The sequence below is a fragment of the Arachis ipaensis genome, chromosome B08, assembly GCF_000816755.2.
Source record: "Arachis ipaensis cultivar K30076 chromosome B08, Araip1.1, whole genome shotgun sequence".
In the NCBI taxonomy this organism is placed as follows: domain Eukaryota; kingdom Viridiplantae; phylum Streptophyta; class Magnoliopsida; order Fabales; family Fabaceae; genus Arachis; species Arachis ipaensis.
In genome coordinates, this window is record NC_029792.2 from 110,821,187 (window position 1) to 110,828,980 (window position 7,794).

The following is a 7,794-nucleotide window of genomic DNA, read 5'->3' on the forward strand; positions in this document are numbered from 1 at the left end:
AATATATGTATTATTAATTATATTATATTTTTTTTAATTGTGTGGTTTTAGTGATATTATGTATGTATTTGGACATTGGTCTTTTATATGGATTATTTTTTTGTGGGTGTGTGCTACTGAATCGTGGATTCAAGCTATGTTTATATGAATGATTAGAAACTGCTCGCTACTCACCGCCCTTAGCTCATGGTGGTTCAACTTCCTCCATGTCACTCCTCTCTTCGATGTCACTGATTGCTTCTTTTGTTCCTGGCATTCCTTTCATCGTCCATCAACGTGGGATACCGTAGCATCTTTCTCTTATGTTCATCAATGTTTATATTCTTGCCTTATCGTGCTTCTCTTCTCACCTAAATGCGGCCGTTGTTATTGTTGCATTGTCGTTTGCTATTACTGCCGCATTGTTGGAGCTACTTGTGTCTTCTGTTCCCCTCTTTTGTGGTGTGCTCTATTCCTACATTACGTCATTCATGAGGATTTTTTTATTTAAATTTAGATATAAATGAGGTTATATTAGAAACAATAATTACTGATTCAGTTGTTTATATTGCACTGCAATAATTTTAGAAATAAGGTGTTAGCAAAGAATTCATTTGGCATATTATAATTTTGTAGTGTTGTTCAGAGGTTAAAAAACATTGAAAAAAATAGTGAATTCGATTAATGGTATGAACATATTGAGGGACAATTAACATAGGAAGCAAATAAATTAAGGAATTAAGACAATTTTTATGGTATTGAAAAGAGGAACTAACACAAGAAAAAAAGAGTAGAAAGAGGAACCAACACAGAGATACAAAAATGAGAGAAAATATATATAAATGTATTTGTCTCACATACTTAAAGAAAATGTATTTATGGGAGATAAAAAAATATATTATTAAATATCAACATAATGATAAAATATTGTATATAAATTTAATCTGTTGAGATTAAAAAAATCAAATATACTCAAATAAAAAAAATAAATAATAACAATCCGACTATCCAAAACAAAGTTTTGTCTCTCAAATATAATTGATACTATTAGTATTTAATAATTTTTTTATTGATTGAGATAACTTATATATATATATATATATATCATTGATTTATTTTAATTATTTTATGTAATTTAGTTTCAATTTAGTCTTATATATCTAATAATGAGTTCTATAAAAAAATATTTTTCACAAAATATTATAGAGTATCAATTGTACTATAAAATTAAATGGTGAAAATTTATTGAATAACTACTCAATAAAAAGAGAAACATTATTTATACCTATATATAAAGAGAATTGGGATGGTTTTATTTGAAATTTTGTTACTTTTTTTCTCTCAATTTTTTATCCCTCTCACATCATTATAGTAAAGAATTGAAGTTGATCCATTGGAATTATACTCGTTATCGATTCTTTAACGATTAAGCTATAAAATTTTTTGTATTGAATAAAAAATAATAAATAAAATGTGGTTTGACAGATACAGTACTTGAAAAAAGCCAATATTAAAAATAAATATATTAAACATTGCCAAAATATTGAAATAAAAAAAAATACTCTTAAGTTAATATACTTTTATATGTTAATTAAATTATTAGAAACCTGATTAATATATTTTAAAATTTTAATATTTTTTATTATTCTCTTGTAAAATATTTTATGTGTATCAAAATTAAACTCAAAATAAATATAAAAGAATATGTGTGAACATAGTTTATATTTAATAAAATAATATTCTAGTGGTATGAAAGGACTCTTAGTAATTAACTTGGTGCAATGCACCTTTCCCTTGATACCATTTGCTATGACCTTGAATTTCAATTTTTTTCTCAACTATCATGCCCAAATCTCGTGACTTTTATAGCCCTAACCATGAAAATGGCATTGGTGATGCTGGTGCTAACAAGAGCTTTAACGTTACCCTTTCACCTCTTTCTTCACCCAATTATGCTTGTGATGACACTACCACTATCATCGCTCATCCGCATCACCCATTAACAATCATTGGTAGTAATAATAGTGAACCAATGAGTGGGATTAACCAACTTGACCTGAATCAAAAGTTGAAAGAGAAGAGAACAGGTGGATATGATAATAATAATGATGTGAATTTCAATTTCATTCATCATGCATCATCATCATCATCCAGAGGTGCAAGTATGAGTGATCATGTAGAAAGAGATGTTAAAAACTCATCAAGTTGAGCATGCATGTCCAACGAAGGAGAGTCTGATTTGGACACAACAAAATCTCAAAAAGTATGATAATGATTTTCTCTTTAAAATAATTGATGGGTCTTCTGTTTATGAAAAATTCTTTGAAAAAGTAGTGTTGAATCCACAAGGAGGAGTAGGAAGAGGAATAAGAATAATTAATCACAATGATAACAATAACAACGAACCAATTAGAAACAACATCAATCAGCAGCACCATTACCACGATGATCTAGATAATAATAATCAAAAGAAGGTAATTGACGATGTTGTTGTTAACGATGGTGAGGATGGAAGAATCCAGAGCCTTCCTTACAAGAAAAATAGGTTGTACTTGTACACATGTTCAAAGTGCCGTGTGTACGTGTCGCGCCCCCAACTTCTCTCCACCTCGAGACGGAAGTGATGTCTTCTTGCAACCTGTGAAATGGCAGTGCCAGCTTCTCGCTACCTGCGAAATGCATCCGTCATCACTCTTACATTCAACTTCTATTAACCCCACTCACCTATATAACAGCAAAAAAGGCTTAATATAAAAAATAATTTGTGGTATATTAATACCTTTATTTCAGTTTTATAATTTTTGGTTTAATTACTCTGTTGATCCCTATAGTTTCGCAAAATTTTCAATTAGGTCCCTATACTTTTTTTTTCTTTTAATTGGGTCCCTGCACCAAATTTTTTTTCAATTAAGTCACTCTTAGCAGTAATTGGCTTTATTTTATAGGGACCCAACTAAAAAAAAATTAGTGCAAGGATCCAAATAAAAGAAAAAAAAAGTGTAGGGACCTAACTAAAAAAATTTTAGTGCAAGAACTCAATTAAAAAGAAAAAAAGTACAGGGGCCTAATTAAAAATTTCGCGAAACTATAAGGACCAACAGAGTAATTAAACCATAATTTTTTTATCTCTATTTTTATTTCTATCTAACTGTCCCATTGTTATACACGACCTTGACTATCAACTACAGATTGGTTGAAATTGAAACCATTTAAATTGAAAGCCATAGTGCTAATACCTAACGCGGTAAACCAGATACCTACTACAGGCCAAGCAGCTAGGAAGAAATGTAAAGAACGAGAATTGTTGAAACTAGCATATTGGAAGATCAATCGTCCAAAATAACCATGAGCAGCCACAATATTATAGGTTTCTTCCTCTTGACCGAATCTGTAACCTTCATTAGCAGATTCATTTTCTGTGGTTTCCCTAATCAAACTAGAAGTTACCAAGGAACCGTGCATTGCACTGAATAGGGAGCCGCCGAATACACCAGCTACGCCTAACATATGAAATGGATGCATAAGAATATTGTGTTCAGCCTGAAATACAATCATAAAATTGAAGGTACCAGAAATTCCTAGAGGCATACCATCCGAAAAGCTTCCTTGACCAATTGGATAAATCAAGAAAACAGCAGTAGCCGCTGCAACAGGAGCTGAATATGCAACAGCAATCCAAGGGCGCATACCCAGACGAAAACTAAGTTCCCACTCACGACCCATGTAACAAGCTACACCAAGTAAGAAGTGTAGAACAATTAGTTCATAAGGACCACCATTGTATAACCATTCATCAACAGATGCCGCTTCCCATATCGGGTAAAAGTGCAAACCTATAGCCGCCGAAGTAGGAATAATGGCACCCGAAATAATATTGTTTCCATAAAGTAGAGATCCAGAAACAGGCTCACGAATACCATCAATATCTACAGGAGGGGCAGCAATGAAAGCGATAATAAATACAGAAGTTGCGGTTAATAAAGTAGGGATCATCAAAACACCAAACCATCCAATGTAAAGACGGTTTTCAGTGCTGGTTATCCAGTTACAGAAGCGACCCCATAGGCTTTCGCTCTCGCGTCTCTCTAAAATTGCAGTCATGGTAAAATCTTGGTTTTTTTAATTATCAGGGACTCCCAAGCACACGAATTCTCTCTAACTAGATAATTGAGGGCTTGTTATTCAACAGTATAACACGAGGCATATATTGGTGTCAACCAAGAAGATATATATCAATATATCTGTTGAAAATGCTTTTATTCATCTAGATTGATCTAAATTGGCTTTTTTTACCCCACTCTAATAAAATAAACAAAGAATGAAAATGATTATGAATTCACTATGGTATATACATATACCGTTATATAAATATAACTTCGACGTATTTTCTTATAGATTTTATAATTAAAATTAATATAGATATCATTATATCTATAATATTAATGCAATAAATAATTATATAATTTATTTTAATATTGTAAGAGACTAAGAGAAAATAATCAAAATATCATTTAAACATTTTTTAAAAAGAAAAAAAATAATTTCTTCTAAAATTTTTTTCTTTGGATGACATTATTTTTCAGGGTTGGAGTTCAAATTTTTACCATTGACATTGGCTACTATAGCTAACTCCATTTAATTTATTCTTCATGTTTATTTTAATTTATTTTATTTTAAAAAAACTTTCTCACAGTTAATGGTTTAATTTTTATTTAAAAAAAAATAAAAACTTCATCGCACCAAACGAGATGCATTATTAAAAATATTTTTCAAATATTTTTTTGCATTGTGCAAGATGTAAATGCAAAATATTTTTAAAAAATTTACTAAATCATTTCGAACCATGTGATCGAGAAGCAAATGACCCAATAGACCACCCAACTCCATCTTAAAGCACATCTCCAACAATATTTTCATATCAAAATTTTTCAGCCTAAAAAGAGTTAAATCTCAGAGTGATCCCTGAACTTGCACTCGAGCCTCAAAGTCGTCCCTAAACTTGTATTGGCCCAAATATTGTCCTCGAATTTAACAAAAGTGACTCACGGTCCTCCCTAAAGCATTTTCCGGGAAATATTCCCAAACGGCGTGATGACGTGTATGGAGAGGCGCCACGTTGGAATGGTAACGGCTATCTGACGTTGCTGTTATCATTTTTTAACTCAATTTAGTCCCTAAATTATTTTATAACCCTAATCCCCAATTTATTATTAGAAACCACTATGTTTCTTCTTCTCTGCTCTCCTTCGTCTTCTCTGCCATTGTTGAGCATGATTTGAGTGGGTCATGATGGGTGGAGGTAGCAACCATGTTAGTAGCTCCAGTAACCGACGATCCGAGAGAAGCTGTGGGAGGAGAACCGTCAGAAGTAATGACGATTGACGAACGCCTTCCAAATAGGTGTGGGTGTGGTAGCCGACCCGTCCTCAAATGGTCAGGAACGGAGACGAATCCAATGAGACCATTTTATGGTTGTCCTAACTATAATGTAAGTGATTTTTGTTAATGTATGCAACTAGCATCGTTGCTCATTCAATTTGTAACATTTCTTCTCCATGGGCATGAAATGTGGTTGCAGAGTGTTGGCAAGAGGTGGTGTGGTCTCTTTATGTGGGGTGAAAAAGTTTTGGATGAAGAAGAAGTAAATGACAGAGATAATCGAGGCTTTGAACTAGAGGAGTGGAGGATGAAATTAGCTTGGAAGATTGGAAGCTTGGAGTTTGAAATTAAGGCTCTAAAACTAGCATTTTGTGTGTTGTTAATTATTGTTCTGGTGGTAATTGTGATTGTTGTTTGTGTAGCATGGAAGTAGTGAAGGCCATTGTAAGACAAAAGTTGTGATTGTTATACCCTGTGAACAAATGAAAAGAAGTGATAACACCATATTCTATTTTATCGTTGTTGTTGCTAATTATAATTTAGAAATTAAGGAATATGAAGCTAAGGGACAATAACAAGTTTTTAAACATTCCATGATAATATGCAGCTTATACTAATTGTTTTCAAATTTGTCTGTGTCAAACTAGACACCATCAAAAGGCAACATAGAGTATTTAACTTACAATCCAAAACACATACACCTGACACATGGATCTAAGAAAGAATAAGGTTCAATGTCTAAAACCAAAATGTCTCAACAGAAAATAGCAAATGGTTATTTCTTGAATTTTCTTAGTGGTTTGAACCTCGGAGTTGGTACAAAATGCAGGACATTACGCAACCTTGAAGCTCTAGCCGCAGATGCACCAACCATTGGATTGATACGAGCAGTTGTTGGGGGGAGTGTTTGAAATTGAAACATTGGGTGGTGGAGAAGCATTTGAAACATTTGGTGGAGGAGCACCGGTTGCTGGTAGGATTAAGGCTGGTTCAGATGGTGGAGGTTGTCTTCTTTTTTGTGGGAGCTTTGGTAGTCTTTCCTGGACTTGCACGTCAGGTGTTGCAAAAATTCACAGGTGCATATTTTCTATCCCAAGTCCACTGCCATGTTGGTTGGCCATCCATGGACCTCGAATTGTTCATAGTCTGTATCTCTGGACCACATTGGCACCCAATTCTTTGATTCATTCCTTATCTTTTCCAAGCGGCTGCGTTGAACAGGGGGCAGTAAGCCAACATAGTTCCTGAATTTCATTTTATTTCGGGCTATCGGGACCCAAAAGGGTCCCTCACCTTACATAAGTGACATCAAAATAGTTCTTACACATACATAAGTGACATCAAATTAGTCCCTGCATATGTATAAGTGACAGCAAATTCATCCCCACGATTTATTAAGTTCTACTCCTATCCCATTCTATCAATACAGGCAACAACAATGTGTGAAACAAACCAGTAGATATAGAAACAGAATCATGAAAGCAAAACATGGCTACAAAAAATACATCAACCTAAGGAGTTCAACCCTTACTAAAATACAATAACCAGTAAATAGCAAAGACATCGTTACCTTTTGCATGTCCAAAATGAAACCACCCATTTTGAAAACAGGAAATGCGTCGTCATCCTCAACTTCAGCAAATTCATTCTCTGAGTTAGGGGGTGTCTTTATTTCTTTGGAATGCCAAGAATCTGCCAAAAACGAACAATAAAAATGCAACAAGAAGATACAAAGAAAACCTTAACAAAAATTTTCAGAAAAACAACATAAGAAAAACGAGGAACGAATGAATATATAACGACTTAACAATGTACAAAAAGTCATGATCAACAAAAACAAAGGAGTGGGCGGTAGCTATTTTGTTTCTCCTTTCTATTTTGGTTACCTCTAACAATCAAGATGCTTCCCGTCAGACTACTATGTGTGCGATAGAGATGAGATAATCAGAATATGCTTACTTTCCTTGAAAGAGAAGGTCAACAATGGCAGCTCAACAATGACAGAGAAGATGAAGGAGAGCAGAGAAGAAGAAACAGAGTGGTTTCTAATAATAAATTGGGGATTAGGGTTATAAAATAATTCAGGGACTAAATTGAGTTAAAAAATGATAACAGCCACGTCAGATAACCGTAACTATTCCAACGTGGTGCCTCTCCATACACGTCATCACGCCGTTTGGGAATATTCCCAGAAAATACTTTAGGGACGACCGTGAATCACCTTTGTTAAATTCGAGGACAATATTGGGGCCAATGCAAGTTTAGGGATGACTTTGAGGCTCGAGTGCAAGTTCAATGACCACTCTAAGATTTAACTCGCCTAAAAAAAAGATCATTTTTATGCATTATTTAGAATGTGTTTGAAAAGGAGAAGAGATAAAAATTAAGAAATAGAGAATAAATTAAAATTTTGTATTGTATTTAATGTATAGTGTA